At 40.2% G+C, this 17,108-nt stretch overlaps 1 long non-coding RNA gene across 1 annotated transcript; it reads right to left on the bottom strand.

Annotated features, from left to right (window-relative positions):
- Positions 1-5,284: 5,284 nt before the first annotated feature.
- Positions 5,285-16,718, bottom strand: LOC122221667. Its single transcript, XR_006203389.1, has 2 exons — positions 16,326-16,718; positions 5,285-7,443 (listed from the first exon to the last, which is right to left on the bottom strand). It is a non-coding gene; the product is annotated as an uncharacterized LOC122221667 (long non-coding RNA).
- Positions 16,719-17,108: the final 390 nt, after the last annotated feature.

The following is a 17,108-nucleotide window of genomic DNA, read 5'->3' as shown; positions in this document are numbered from 1 at the left end:
CAGGCAGCCCGGGGGAATGGACTTTGGAGAGACAACCCGTACTGCCTGAGACTGCCTGACTGCCAGCGCAGGTTCTAGAATGGCTGCTGGGCTCAAACTAAATTAGCAAAGAGCACACAACTGGAACGAGGACTATCTTCCGCAGTTTCGCCAATCCTATGTTTTAGTCTGCCCCATCGCTGTCTATTTTTCCTCGACTTTTAAACGTTTGTCTATCGTTAAGAAAGAGAGAGACAGAGTGCGAATGGGGGAGGGGCAGAGAGACAAGGAGACACAGAATCGGAAGCAGGCTCCAGGCTCCCAGCTGCCAGCAAAGAGCCCGAACTCGGGGGGGGGGGGGGGGGGGGGGGGGGGGGCTCGAACTCACAAACTGCGAGGTCATGACCTGAGCTGACATCAGACGCTTAGCCGACTGAGCCACCAAGGTGCCGGGACTATCTTTTTAATGTGATACATTTTATGTTGAATTAAAAAAATCTTCCTTAATTAATGCTACATTTTAATGGGAGAATGTTGTAACGGCGCTGTATTATGTGCATGTTAGAGACCACTTTATCCATGAAAGCCTTCAGGATCAGACGTTTTAAGGGGTCTCCCTGCCTGCAAGTATTGCCCTCTCGTCCAATTGGCCAGTGGCCTTATTTTGAGCGGAAAAACAATAACAAAAATATACATACGCTTTAGGCAAGACATGTGTTCCCCAGTGTGCCATGGGCCCCACTGCAAGCCATTTCCAACTGGCCAGCGAAGAACTCAATTTGAATTTCAGATTATGGTACAGAGGCTAAAATGGCAATACTTTCAGACATCCTAACCCGCCTGTGCATAACTCCGTCTTCCCTGCATCTCACTGGGTTAATGGTGCTGGTGAGGTTTATCTGAATGAGAAACAATCCTTTAAAACAAAATAGCTCAGCTCAAAACCACTGTTTACCCTCCGGTCCTCTCCAAGAGAGAACTGAATGTGGGTAGCTGACTGCTTTCCTCTCTTTTCTTCCCGGGGGGAAAATAACGCCTCGTTCAGATCTTTGGCCCAACTAATGAAAATCGCAAAGATATATATATATATATATATATATATATATATATATATATATATCTGCTAATTACCCACGTGATGACCACTCCAGGTCAGGTTCCGGGGTGATTGGCCCCATATGCGCATGTCTGACTCTTCACCATCAGGCTGCAGGGTGCAGTTTTGTTGCAAGCAAAAAATCCTTTTTCTTATGCTGGCAGAGTGTCATCTCATATTTCCTGTTTTTAAGTGACATCACCACCACTTTTAGGAGAAATCACGGACCTGTCACCCTTCCTAGCAGAGGCGATCTGGCCCTATTCATGGCTCTGCGGATTCCCCTCCAGGAGTGACCTCATGAGACAAAAAGAGAAATCCATTACCATGCCCATTCAGGTCTTTGGCCTGTCTTCGGAGAAAGCCTGCAAGCCTGAAAACCTTGCTAACTATATAAGTGACTTAATTTCGATAATGTAATAGTTGACCATTAGATAGCAGACAGATACAAGTGGGCTCCACTCGGCGTTATGATGTCCAAATTGCTCAACGTTTGGTTGTTTCGTGCAGCCTCTTTTCTCTTTTCTTTTCTTTTCTTTTTCTTTCTTTTTTTTTTTTTTTTTTTTTTTTTACTAGCTGGACGTATGTGAAAATAACTTCAAAGATACAAATCATCAGGAAATCTTAAAAGTGGAAAGTGGAGCCCGGTTCTTCCGCCTTGATAAATACACAGTCTCAGAAGTCAGAGGGTTTGTATCGGGCCTCAAAATGGGATTGATTTAGGGTCTGAAAGACCGTTGCCTTGATTATCTCCTTCTGACACAAACTCCTCAAAGAAAATGTCTTCTTCCAACCACATGGGGTTGAGTGTCGAGTGCCTTATAGAGAGCTGATTTCCACTACTGTGGAAATGGTTAAAGAGAGACACCATTTGGAATGTTTGGCATGACTCATTAGAAAAATTATCCAAGAGTGCCGGAGGTTAATCTTGAACCGAGTAGCGATGTTCTCTTGCTGCAAAGATTAGCGCCTGGGTGGCTCAGTCGGTTGAGCGTCGGACTTTGGCTCAGGTCATGATCTCGCAGTTCGTGGGTTCGAGCCCCGCCTCGGGCTCTGTGCTCACAGCTCAGCGCCTGGAGCCTGCCTCGGGTTCTGTGTCTCCCTCGCTCTCTCTGCTCCTCCCCAACTCATGCTCTGTCTCTCTCTCTTTCAAACTAAATAAACATTAAAAAAAAATTTAAGGTACATTGTCTTGCATCAAGTGTGTCCTGTGTCGTTGTTGTCGTCGTTGTTGTTGTTGCAGAAGCTTATTGAACACAGAGCCACCTTTCCACACGAGCTTATAAAGATCCACTACTGCAGTTCCAAACATAGGAACTTGAAATCTGTCCACCATAATTTCTTCTCATAGGTTTTACGGAAATGTGAAAGCATTCAAAAGTAGCCAAAATGAGCTTCCTCAGTTTGACATCATGAATAGAGCTCGATAGAAAGAACACCCTTCTCTCTAACCGGGACACGTAATTCTGTGTGGTTTGGTTTTTGGTGGCACCCATTGCCCAGACAGAAGTCTGAAAATGACTCCTATCCATTGTTATTTTGGCTTCCTATTCCCACCTAGCTAATTCACTCGTGGGGCAAAATCACGGTCATTTCTAATTGCGCCCACAGTTACTTAATTACCACAGTAATGGGTCACTTGTGTCCTCACAATCGGCGGCAAATGCCTGATTTCCCCTGCCAACGGCAGGTGTAATTATTTGTTAGCAGAATTTCCACCTGAAATTAGAAATGACCACCGGAATAACAGGTGCGAAAAGGAAAACGCCTAAAATTTGGGCTGAATCGATAGCTCATTTCGATAAAGGGAACTGGCCATAGAGAAAATAAATAATGCGAATTGTCTCTATGACCTTAAGAAATCTCTGCAGGAAATAATGAAAGGTAATTGCAGGGTGGGGTGGGGGGGCGGCAAGAGGAGGAGGTGAGGAATGGAGAGGGGAAGGTACAGAGAAAGGGAGGGAGAGAGAGGCAGAAAGAACCTAGTCTTGGAGAAAAATAATGCCACCTTATCAAAATGTGCAAGCCACCTCGACAAAGCTAGCCTGACTTCCCACTGCCAGAATGAGGCTCCAGAGATCAATTTCTTTTCACAGATAACAGATGAGGAGAATGCCTGACACCCAAGTACGTTTTTCGTCCTTAAACACCAGTCCCTCCATGTCTGGAGGCTTTTCTTTCCCCCCTAAAGATGCCGTGGGGCCTGGGGAACCACTTAAAAGTTCCTTGCTATGCTTTTGCCCAAGAAACACAAAGTGTTGGTGAAGTATAAACAGAGAGCTCTTTTTCTTTGACCCACTCTGCAGAGTGATGGGGTAGTGTTGTTAGTTTATGTGAGAGAAAACAGCATAGGCTTTCTGAAAACAGTGGGATTGGATTAAGGCCTTTGTGCAAGCCTCAATGCTGAGGGGAATTAGCAAGAGTTGTAGGCACTTAAAGGGGCCCTCATGCTGAAGCTTATCCCAGATTTTACACAATAAACATTTGAATATCAACAGTGTTTTGCAACTTGCAGCACTAATGTATAAACTTCTCTCTTTTGAAACCCCCAAATCCTTCCAAATGTCTGCAACACCCTCTCCATAAACATATAGAAGCTAGAGCAGAAAACACCTAGTCAATGATGTAAGTCTGCTTTTTTAAAAGATCTTTCTCCTTTCTACCTTCAGGATCTAGAATGTTTTATAACGGCTGGCTAGTGTAAGGACTTCAGATGCTCTATGTCATTTTAATCATTCAACTTTCTTTCAGGCTTTGCATTCTGACATGGCGGGGGGGGGGGGGGGGCGGGGGGCGGGGGGTCCCAGGAACAGACAAGGATGCCCGGTTGAGTTTAGGACGGTTTTGACCAAGATCGTTGTTGTTGTTGTTTTAAACATCAGAATGCAAATGGGTATGTTGTTTCAGAAGGACTCCTGATGAAGTTTTCAAAAAGAAACCCAACTTTGGAGGAAAAGAACTGTTTTGTCTAAAAGCCTGCTGCCTACCTCATTGAGAATCCACATATACAAGCCGGGTTCCCACCCCAAACACTAATCTGATACCCAGTCATCCTGACTGAAGACAGGAGACTGATTTTTATAGCAAGAGTGTCCAACATCAAACAGCTATTTGACGTCCCTGACATTAAGCAAGTTCTATTTTTCTCTTTAAGAATACCAAACTCCCAAAAGTGAAATCAAAGTGTCATAGAGCCTGGGGGGCGGGGGAGGGGGGAAACAGCTTTCAGTCCTCTCTCTTTCCAAAATCGATCAGAAGACAGACATAATATTTTGTTTTCAGACAATAGGATATTTGCTTTTGGTTGCTGTATTCTTCCGTCCAGTGCTTTGTGTGATCTGTGCAACGGTGTTGCTTTTTAACATTCGCCTCTCTTAATTTTACACGAAAGCAAACACTTGGGTTGCAAGCACATTCTTCGTCGAAAATCTACATCAGCAGTTTATGGAACTTAATGAATAAACAGATCCCCTTCTTGCTTTGCAGCATATAGTGTCTCGAGATGATTCTAAGCAACTTAGCCTGGCGGTAATGTATTCCATCCAACTGAGGAGTTTAGAGGGAAATATACCTACAGTGACCCAACGGAGTGGTAAAACACTTGTTTGAAATTATTTTTTTGTAACTGTGCTCATTTCATGCCTGGAAAGGCGGTGGTAAAAATCTCATTGCACTGGGGGCTGGTGGGGGTTGGAGGGGGGGGTGGGGAGGGGGGTGGAGGGGGGGATGGGAATGAAGACATAACTGTCCTGTCCAGCTCTGAGGCATGTTGAAGCTGTTTGCCTATTGAATTTGATACAATGATGTGTAGATGAATAAAGTTATCTCCGGTTCTGAATAGGATGGTGTCAGTGGGAGGGTAAGAGGGGGGAACTTGGAATCTGAAAAGAATTCTTTTTTTTTTTTTTCTTTTTCTTAAAAAAAAAAAAAAGAGAGAGCGAGAACTTGAAGGTCAGGGTCCAGCTGCCGGGCAAGAGTAGAATTCAGCAAAATGCTGGACAGGCCTAAATAAAGACAACTAAAGACACCCAGATGCACATATCGCAAAAGTTGCTTCGCTTCAAGTAACTAATGTATTAACATATATTTCTATAGGCAAAGAGCTATTTCTTTCCTTTAGGCTGTCTTAGACACTGATGAAAACATAACATCAAGAGCATCTGTAAAAATTACAACTTTAATGAAACAGATGAAACAGTCCATCAAAGGTAGGAGAAAAGAAGAAATTTTAATGATTATGGCTTAATTCTAATAGATTATAATTATGATGATTGGTACGAACCAGTTTCTGACTGACATTCCATTTTCCCCCATTTAAGCTTTCATTTTAAAAAGGGGGGGGCGGGGGGGGGGGCAAAAAAAATCCCAGCAGCCACTAATTATTCTCCAGGATTTGCTGCTTAACTCAATACAAGGCCTTTAATCAAATAGAGTAAAGAGATAAAACCTTTAAATGTGAATCATCACAGAGATGCACACTTTTCCTCATCCTGTTCTTTTCGCAATGGTCTAAAAAGTTAACATTTTGATTTGTAGCAATTCGAGTGCTATTGATGTGAAGGGACGATCTGAAGAATTTGCAGGTGGTCAGCTGGATTATAGCCGGAAGGTTGGGAGGTTTATGACAGATCAGCTTGATCTAATGTTTGTCATCTGTTCTCAGTACTGCTGATCGCTTTTATGCTGTTTTTCAAATGTGGTGGTTTTTGATGCTTATTTTGATTAGATGATGCTTGTCTGTACCCTGATAAGTTTTTAGAAGACAGAGAGAGTGAGAAAAGGATGCGGAAGAAGGGTCTCGCTCATCGAATCTGAAAATTATGTCCCTCCTGCTACAGGCACAGTGGTCCCCTTTCCATGGAGATATACCTGCGAAAAACATTCTCGAAAATCACAAGTATGGACGATTCATATATGTATGCATTCATTTTTACTTCCATTTTAAGATATTTTTCGAGCCATCTTCTCTCAAAGCAGGTTGATATTCGGGTCGGAAACATACTACAGGAGAGTTTTGTCTCTCTGTACTTTAAAGCAAAACAGTTAAGGCCACCGTGATGATGCCAAATTATAAAAACTCAAAACGTCTAGCGTGAGGTAGAGACTTGTTGAATCACTCTGTTGTACACCTGAAACAAGTGTAAACTTTGTGTGTCAGCTCTCCTTCGATTAGAAAAAAAGAAAGAAAGAAAAAAAGAAAAAGAAAAATTCAAAGTGACTGAAAAAAAATCTTGTTTCTCTGTATTTTGGTCCCAGACTGTCCCAAGTCCAGCGTAGAAATCTAGACTCACAATCGTGCATATTAGCATAGGTTTTCTAAAGGCTGTTTTCGCAGAGATTGCATTCCATTTGATGCTTGCAATCAACTTGCAATTGAAAAGTACTTAATTTCAATGAAAAAAAACTACAAACCCTCACAATAATACTTCACAACCGAAATTATTTGCCCAGGGACATAACAGCCCTATATACGTCCACACTTTCCAACGTCCCTTATACTAGAGCCTTTCTTCTATTCCGCAGTGAAAAAGCCCGGGCCCGATCTATACATGTCGCTGCATTAAACTACAGGGTGGCACAGCGTTTTAATCATGACAGTGGTCTCCTACGTCCGCAGGGGGGACAAATGGAGGAGTTTCTTCATCGTGCATGTTGCCAGTAGGCTATTGACACCCTATTGTGCGGTTGAGAGAGGTAAAGTCACCCAGGAGATTATTCAGAACGTGCGATTGTAAATGTTTCTTAAAGATGTCTTTACAGAAAGTATAGTTTCTCTCGTGTGGTCTCCAGGCCGCCGTGCACGGCTCTGGAGCCACAATTGTTAAAGGCGGGTTTGGTAGCGTGCTGTGTTTAATGCAACTCTTACCAACAACTTGCAGAGATTAGGAGCCTGGCAGAATGATGTCAATGGAGGTTTAAGGGCTCTGCTTTCTGAAGTTGCTCTGAGTTAATAATTAATGGGTATCTTTCTTTGATGGTTCTTTTATATTTACATGCAGCTGCCTGAAAATCAGCCACAAAGGAAACTTGATTTTGTTTGTCGTTAATTTTGACTTTGCTCAACCGATGTTTTTGTGCGCCTTCGCGTCACAGCCTTCCTGATTTGGCCTTGGTTGAATGTGGAGACGAAATCCTTGATTAACAGAACTGTTGTTAATTTCTAGGGATCGGTGATGGCGTTTTTTTCATGGAGTGAGGTCGTTCTGAGTCGTTTACCATCTTTCAGATGGGCTGAATCCACGTAACAGTTCAGTGGTGATGCTGATGTTGAGGGAATGTGTTCACAGAGGAGTTCCTGTTCTCGTAAATGTAATCATTTATTCTGAGTGCCTTTAGCGTCGGACGATTGTCATGTTCTCTCCTCTGCTCTATTTTTAAAGGCAAGAGGGAGAATTACATAATTACCCACAATAAGCAAATCTTAAATGTCCTCCCTGTACGTGTCTCCTGTCAAATAATAGGCAACAATTTGCCCAAATTAATATAGAAGATACCAATTAAGAAAAATAAATAAATACCTTGAAGTATATCCAGCCTTGAAGATATTCAAATCAACTGTTGCCATAAAATACATGTGACTTACCCGGATTTTCATTTGCACCGAATCCAGTCTATCTCAAAGGTGTCAGGATGATCTTAGAAATAAAACAGCGAATTTAATGTTTATAGTATGTGCATGGGATAGACTTTGGTAGCACCACACTTAAAGTCATTTCAAATGTCTTTTTATGCCAAAACAATTCCTGTTGACTCATTTCCAATTTCTGATTATATGAATAATTATTTCTGAATCCCACATTTCTCCCAAATAGCCTCTATTTTAATAACTGCAACTGATACTCCCATCAGTTAATATAATGTCTTGCTTCAGCAAATAACTAAACATCTGCTGGTTGCATTTACTGTCACTGAGTAAATGATTTTATTTAAAAGAAATCATGTAAATTAGAGAGAAGGACAGACTACGCAATTTTCTCTTCTTCATTAGCCAAAGAGTTTCCTTTCCCCCTTAAGATCAGGTTCCATACCTGAAGAAAATTATCTGCCTTCCTAGCTTTCTGTAACAAGTTTATGGCATAAAATCTGGCTCTAGAAAAGCAAGATAAAAATAAATTCTATTTGGTTTCAGGATATTCCTTAATGCTCCAACTGTTGCTATTTAATTAGCTAACTGGGAGAGTTGAGATCTTTAATATCGGTGTTTCATTTTGCTGTGTTAGGCTATGCTCTCCTATCTGACGATAGCCTTGGATATTAAGGAAAGCTTTCGGTCCCTAAATCTCTGTTTGCTACAGACAGGGCAACTAGATGCCTTCAAGACTATATTTCTCAGATTTTTTTCCCAGTCAGCATTTAAAAGTCTTTTTTCTCAGTCCCTTCTAATAGCTACAGATGGCATGCTTTCAAAAAAAAAAAAAAAATGGAAGGCTTCCTCATCATTCCAACATGCCCGTGATATCGGTGATCTCCTGTAATTGATAAGAGCATCTCTAGATTGTTTCTATCTGACACGTGTCAGACTCGAAAGCCACAGATGTACTGGGGTCATAATATACTTGTTCATGCCCCTACCTGTTTTCACTGAGAAGGTTAGAAAAAGAAACTGCTCCTGTCTTCCTGGATGTGTGATTACTACTTGGGTTGGACTTGAGAATACCTCAGAGTGATGTGTCAAAAAGATGTGGGGGGGGGGGGGGGCATTATGAAAACTTCCAAACCAGAATACTAAAAGGTGTCACGGTCGTGAACACAAAGAGTGCAGAGAAAATATGTGAAGAATTCTTTTAATCAGCACAATCAATAATGCCGTTAAAAATAAAACCTCCGTTTGAGAGAGAAAGCACAAAGTTAGAGCTGTCCGTGTGAAAATGTGTGTTTCGCAATTCAGCAAATGAATCTTACATAGCGCGTATGGAAATGCTTTTTAAAGAAGAGTGACACTTGTTGCAAGCTTTTCCTTTTGATGACATCTCATGATCACACATTAAAAGATACATTTTGTCCTCAAAGGGGTAATTACAAGATCAATATTGCACAAATGATCACGACCAGTTTTACGATTGGTTTTGTGTTTTCAGTACTAAAGGTTGTGAGTACTCCATTCAGGACAGGGAAAAAAAGAACACTGGAATAGTTTAGAGTGCTTTTTATCATCCCTGATTTAATGCTGTTGAAGTTCCTTTTTTAGCTGAAAAATAGAAATGTCCTTTCTCGCTGTTTTGGTCAGAATAGGTCATATATTTCATCATCACTTTCCAAATTGTTGTACATTTGTCAAGGCTAGAAAAAAATTATTTAAAAGAAACGTTTGACATTTAGGATTATTCAGAGAAAAAAGAGAGATAGAAATGTAACAACGTGTATGTCCTCTAAAAGAGATTATGCAGATAGTTAAGGACCAGAAAACTAAAGCACTACCAGGTTTTTATTCTTTTTCATCTTGAGACAGCTTACCATGACATTGGAAATTATTCTTGCTGTTGATTTTAATAACTTTCCCAAAAATGTATAAGCATCTTTAAAACATGTTACTTCTATATTAGCCACACGAAAATTCAAATCTGTACCTCATTATCTTTATGTATAAATACACTTTCAATAGCATAACACCTCAACTGAGAATGTATACCTCATGAAAAATGAAAGGCTAACCCACATTCACTCAATTAGCTTTAAGCTATGACAAGATTAAATATTGTTTTCCCTAAATTGATTTTATGTATTCCTGCTGTTTTTACTGAGTCCTTCGCTTTGTACTTTGGTTAGGTTACCCTCTGCTCAAAAGAAGCCCATCGCTGGAATATTAGAAAATGGGGGGCAGGGGGGAAATGCATCATTGTTCCACGGTAATAGATATTGTTTTAGAATGTTTGTCCTTGAGTTTAAAATAAAAGATATGTTAATAAGTGTCCTATTCAGGACTTTATTCTCCTACACTAAGAAGCTTGTTTTCATTTGATGAAAACTATTAATGCTAAAACAAAAATTGTTTTGAATTCATTTATCAGGGATGTGCACCTACCTCTTTGGTTAAAATCAGTGATCCATTAAGGCTTTCTAGCTTTTTTCCAAGCTGTGAGCATACTGAGTATTTAAGTATGAATAAGAGGGAAGGTGGGGGGTAGGTTTAGCTAAATAAAAGATTGCTTGATATCTTGGGGTTCTTTGAAGAGTTTTATAGGCTTAGAGTTCACAGTTTGAATAAAGGACTTTTTTTTAACTTTTATATAGAGAAATTTGTTAACCTGCATTTCAATTATTGAATAATTAATTAATTACACTAATTACCTTGGTGAAAAAATTTACGCGGTGAGCAAACCTAAGCTTAAGTCATAAATGGAAGTGATAGACCTGGTATTGAAATAATTAAAATTGACTAGGATTTCAGTGATTTTTATTTAACATAGAACATTTACATGAAAAATACTACGGTATTTGCTCTGGAATATTAGTTCAGTGTCTATCAATGTACTTAAATACTAAACTATCAAGATATTTCATGCAAACAAAAAAAAACCAGATAGTTACGTGTTTGCAAAGTTTTTGCTTTGGGAATTTATAAATATTGGCACTAAAAAAATAATAAAAATGTTTACTTTAAATAACTTTAAATAAATTTTTTATGAAGAAAACTGATTCTTGCTTGCCCAGAAATTATAAAATTATAATTAAGGAACAGAGAGAGTAAATGCCAAAAAGAAAAAAAAAAAAAAAGAATGCAATTTTGCCTTTGGAAATTTTGCCTTTTAAAAAAGTTTTTAACACGATCAACATCTACCAAACATTCTATAAATTGAAGACAGAAAAAAATGCGTCCTTTTGCACTACCTACTTTTTAAAGCAATTCTTCTTTATTTACCTGAGAATACTTAAAGAAGTCTTCAAATGCACAAAAGCAAATACAATGAATTGAATCTTGCAGACTTCTGTGAAATACTTTTACAAATGAAAATAAATGAAAGGCAAACAGAGTACCCTTGTTCCAATATTGACACAAACCGATGAGAAACAGAAAATTTACTCTCATTCTGCTCAGAAAATTTCCCCCTCCTAGCAGAACTGTCTGCCACAGTATCATTTCTGAAGGATAACCAAAATGCCGGACTATTCGCCGGTTTACTTCTTGATAGTTAGAATTTTTAAAGAATTATACCTTGGAAATATCTTTTGGTCTTCATGAACTACAACTGCTGTATTGCCTGGCACACACGATCCAGGATCCAGAAATAAGTCCAACAGAACGGGTCTAGATATACTTGGATTGCTTTGCTAGATTTTGTTCCTCGTTATGGACTATGCAAATAGTAATATGTCCTGATAATTTTCTCTGAGAGAATGCATTTTAAAATCGTCACTACCTTGACATCATAAATTTAAAGATTTTAAAATTTTCTCACATCAAACTCAAACTCATAAATCATCACTTTCTTTGCAATTCCAGCCTTTTAAAATGGCTGCTACAAAATATTAAATATATTGAAGCAAAAACATTTTCTAAACTTGTGCAACTTATCTCCCCATTCTTATTGCCCTTGGAATATATATTGCGGTGGACTTTTATTATATAGAATTATTATTAAGAAGGAATCTTTTTCATAAATTAGAATAGAATGGAAAAGCTACTCTCACTAGAAAAGTCTCTAATTTTGACAGTCCATGTAAAAATTGTGGAACTGCATGAACTTAGTTTTATTTTTCTTGTATTATAGTCCACAATCAAATAGAAATCAGATATATCTAAAATTAATCTTCCTTAAATTCAAAATACTGGCGATGTTGACAGTAAAAAAAAAAAATTACTGTAGCAAAATAAATAAGCAATGTTGTTGTTAAACTCCAATTATCATAATTTAATGCTATTAAAGTAAATCTTAAATGTCTAATCCGTGGCTTTGATTAAAAATTTCCAAATATTTATCTAAATGATTCACAAGAACTTAGGCTTCAAAAAATATTCAAGACAGTATTCTGAATCCCATTCACTGAGGTATGCACCTGAAGGAAAAGGCGTTTGTTAAAAATACATTTAAGTAAATATTAGTGTGATAATTTTACTTAGCCTTCGATTTGATTGATGAAAAGTTACTTGACAAATAGCATTGATGGAGGAAAAAACAAAAGAATTTCTATTTCTTCTTGAAATTTAAATTGTAGAAATAAAGGATCTGGGGTTCATATTAAAATATTATAATACCCTTTTCGATTTGAAATTGAAAAACTTAAAAAAAATCATAATTTTTTTCCATAAAATTATGTTATTGAACTAAGCAAAATGCTTACTTATGCCATGCGTTCAAATGCAAGCTGAGATAAAGTGCTTCATATTTTAAAGGGCTTAAGGCATAGATAGCATATTATAATTTAAGGAAAGATACACGTGTACTTTTTAGTCCTGTTAATTTTGAATTATTTGGATGCAAATTATATTGTCGTGCAGAAACCTCAATCTTTAAGGAAGTTTAACACAATATTTAAATGAGTCTACTGTACTAAAATTTGAAACTACTTTTTCTTTTTATTTTGGTAGTCTGTGCTACATTCACATTTATTTATAAAGCTTTTGAAATTTTCACAAACTCTAACCGGCACCAATTATAGGGGAAAGTATTGACCTGTATTTATTGGTGGTAACTATCAAAAATACAATCTTTTGTACTATAATTCATGTTGGTTTTATTTTAATGTTTTTCCTATGTGAGCATATATCACTGCAGATCAAAATTATTCAATGGCCTTTTGTCCTACCGTCTACATTCCAAGAATTGTCAGAGATGAGAACGATGCCTCATGAACATTTCTCAAATGGTAACAAAATACATTCTAACCATAAATTCCCTCGCTTGTATGTGCAGATTTCAGTTAAATAAAATTTCAAAAAATAAAAATAATTTTCTCGATGTAACTTTTTCTCACAATGGAAAGTCTTTATCATAAACTGGCCTGAGTTACCTAATCAGGAACAGATCATATAGTAATGAGTGGGAAAATTCTAGGATGAAAAATAGAATAGAATCTTCCAGAAATAAATAAAAAAAAAGGCAATTAAATGTAGAGGGAACTTTCTGGTAAAGGATATAAGCTCCTTGGGTTATAATATAGTTTTTAAAAAAATTATTAACATTTTTTTTTATGTTCAGTAATTTTATATGTATGTTTGTGTATACGTGTTATGTGTACGGGCATATGGGTGTCTATATATTTACAGAGTATGTTATATATTTAATATTATACATTTTTGCAATAGAAACAGTTAAAATTTTTAGCTTTTCAAGTGTGAAAATATTTTCCATTTGACAAAAGTAAGGCTGAAATAAATCTTTTTAGACATTTTATCAAGCTGGCCTTAAATGACCTCATTGTCATTGTACCTTCCTTTGGAGCCCATGATGAATAGATAGATTTACAAAGTAAAAATCTGAATTGAAAACAGATCATTACTTGAGCTAAAGACTTTTCTTATTAATTTAGTTTACTGATTTGGAGCCTATTAAACAAGGAAAAAAGTTGGCTGTTTTCAAAGTACTGAATTGAGGATTATCATTATTTTGATGAGGCCACCCTACTATGATAGGGCAATGTAATCAGAATGTTGAATTAAGTCAAGCTCTAGCCTGAAAGGAAGAAACCGTATTCATCAGTAAATGTTCTTAATGGGAATCCTGAAAATATTTCATTACTCCTAATTTAATTAAGAGGCCTTGAACAGTTAACTATAGGCCCGCATTCATATTCGAGAATATATTATTAGGAAAACCATAAGAAATGGTCCACAGGGTACTGATTTTAACCTGCATTTTTTTTTTTCATATGAAAAATAGCCTTATTAACTTGACAAACACTCGTGGCCTACACAGTTCTGAAACTTTGCAATGTCATCGACTATACGTTACCAATAGAAACCCGCTGAAATCAACATGTTAATTAAACGGTAATCTATAAATATTTATACCGGGTTTATGCTAATATGAAGTTCAATTATATTGGCCTTATCTATATAAATAATGGATGTCCGGGCCTATCAATAAGTGGACCTCGGAGTAACGTATAACGTTCAGAGAATGTTTATCGACAAGCATTGTCTTGCATTATTTTCACCTATGCGCAGCATCGCTGCGTGGGGGCCGTACCGGAACTACATTGCAGGTGTTTTCAGTATCAGATACAATGCAAACAAACACCTAGCACGATGCCAGGCTCGTAGGAGGCAGGACAGAAATGGGAGAAGCTGTCAGCAGTATTATTAGAAGGTCCCTCTCCCTCAAAGCATCGCTGCATCGTTACAGCCCGGAGGAAGTTCACTCGCTCGCACACATCTCCCCAGTTAGCTCCTCTGGCCAACTACACATTGTCTCCGTATAATAACGCATCACCATGTAGGGTTACACCTAGCATTAGGAAGACATTGGTGCGGGGTGAATGTATTTCCGATGAAATCTATCAAACGGGCTCGGGGGAGACGTGTGTGTAGCAGGGGGAACCCACGGTGACAAGCCAAAGCCCGGGTCCTCAGGCTTTGTGCACAGCCGTACGTGCACGTGCTGGCCGCCAGAAAGAATGGCACGAATTGAACGCACAACCGCACGAAGCCACACTTGAAACTTCTCCCTCTTTAGTCTCCTGCTGGGCTGGACGTCAGCTTGATTTGCTCCTTCGTGCTCTCTCTAATAAAATGGTAAGGGGACTCTGCTAGACCTGCAGGTGAAGGGTCCTGGGCCACACAATCCATTTGGTGCCCTTTCTGATAGAATTGCTCTGAGTGACAGTGCAGGGTGAGGGGATAAAGCCTGGGTATGATCTGATGAGCGTGGCTCGACTGGGGGCAACTTCCCTAGGCAGCTAAATTAAAAACCTCCCTGCAATTTTGATCGTAATCACCCCCTCCGAGGCTGTAATTGGGGACAGTCAGTTAACTCTTTCGCTCCTTCCAGATTCAAATGTGCAGTGTCCCTTCCCACCGCACATTTATTAGATGCCTCCGAGAGGACTCAGACGGCATGCCTGCGTGACCTCCCCAACACAGGATGAAGACAGAGGGGATTCGACTACATCAAATCTCACCAGCCTCATGCATTGTTTCTTCCTTCTTATTTTTTGTAACAGGGAGGAAGTGACATCTCTAAAATTAAAGTGCCAAAGGTTTGGGCTTTTTCAAATGCTGGTTATTAAAAGCCCGTATTTGGGGCGTCTGGGTGGCTCAGTCGCTTGAGCGGCTGGCTCTTGTTTTCAGCTCAGGTCACGATCCCAGGGTCATGGGCTCAAGCCCCACGTTGGGCTCCGTACTGAGGATGAAGCCTGCTTGAGATCCTCCCTTTTCTATGTCCCTCTGCCCCTTTCCTCCGCTCAGTCTCTCTCTAAAAATATATATAAAGAAATAAATAGTAAAAAATAAATAAATAAATAAATAAATAAATAAATAAAGCCCACATTTATAAAATAACAAAAGATTATATTGTAGATGTTGAACCTAGAATCTGTGGAATGAAGGGAGTCCTTTAAAAATTGAAAAGCACTCTGAAAAAAAGCTATTTAGGAATGAAGATCAAGCTGGAGAAAATCTAATCTTCAAAAAGCTTCCACAGGCGGGAACATCTGATGGCACCCTGAAAATCCTCGGTCACACCGAAGCACGTCTATCTGACCCCTAAGAGAGCTGGCTGCCTTGTCGTTTCCTTTTGTGTGTGTTTCTTTTGTAGCAGGGGGGGTATAAATGATTAGGAATTAGAGGCAAAGCAGGGTGATTCCAGAAGGTCTCCAAATCCCCACGCGGTCTGAAAGATGATCGTGGGGGTGGGAGAGAGGATTGCATTCAGTGTAAGAGACGCTTACTGAGTCGTGGGGGGCCGGGGAGGCGCACAGGACAGAGGCTCATCCCTCGCTCCTAAGGAGTTCGCCGTCCCTGGGAAAGAGAGAGGGCACGCACGGGGACCTATCACCCTCATCCGGACAGGAGCACACGCTCACAGAGGTACACACACACCCAGCAAACACAGGAGGGCTGCAGAAAGAGCTGAGGAAAAGCCCCAGAGTTGCGGAGAAGTCCATATTTCACCCCGTAAAGACATCTCTGAAATAAAAGGTGGCCTCTCTCACGGAGCCGAGCTGTAATTGACACCGCTGAGACTTGTAAAGTCATCCCCGTGACCTCAAGGCTGACCCAAACGGGGCTGGGGCCAGACAGCGGAGGGCTGCGGTGTGGGTATGGTAGTGGGGACCCAAGCGGCTTCCTCTTGCTTGCATTCCCCTGAATTACCGGGGTGAGGAAGCACGCAGGTTCAAGGGGAGAAGAGAGACAAGTGCATCGGGAACCGAGCCCGTTTCCGTGCTCCGGAAGAACCCATCTCTGCGGCCCAGCAGGCTGGCATGCTGGTCACCAAGCGTGCTGTGAATGCCAGCCCCCAGCTGACTGCTTCCGGGGGGGCAGGGATGAGAAGACGGTCGCTTTCCGCTTCATTGTGACCACAGTGCCTCGGTCACAGCCAAGCGACAACGTCACCCCCAACTGGATGGCAAGTTAGGAGCCAGCAGCGGCCCTGTGCTGGGAGACCCGGCGGGCAGGGTGGCCCCCAGGGCTGGGGCGATTGACGATCAATGATCTGTAGCCATAGCTGCCTTTGCGGAACAGAAGTGTGACCCTGGAAGTGCCCGTGGGGTCTGCTGTGTGCATTCCACCCGCGGACACCCTGACTCTTCTTCTCTGTGCTCTGATGGACCAAGAACGGAGGGAGCCTGAGCTATTTACACATTCACACCAGGGCCCAGGAAACGAGGCTGTCGGTCCGTTAATCTGTCGCATAGTACAGCTGACGCCTCTCTCGCGCGCCGTTCGTGAGTTCGAGCCCCGGGTCAGGCTCTGCGCTGGCAGAGTGTGGAGCCTGCCCGGGATTCTCTCTCTTTCTCTGCTCCTCCTCTGCTCACTCTCTCTCTCTCTCTCTCTCTCTCAAAAGAAACAAACTTCAAAAGTAAATAAATAAATAAATAAATAAATAAATAAAGCGGGCTCGAACCGAAGGGATCCTTTCTTTCATTTCCTCCG

The sequence above is a fragment of the Panthera leo genome, chromosome B3 (assembly GCF_018350215.1).
Source record: "Panthera leo isolate Ple1 chromosome B3, P.leo_Ple1_pat1.1, whole genome shotgun sequence".
NCBI lineage: Eukaryota > Metazoa > Chordata > Mammalia > Carnivora > Felidae > Panthera > Panthera leo.
The sequence above is the reverse complement of the archived record's forward strand: the minus strand, read 5'-3'. Positions and strand labels throughout refer to the sequence as shown.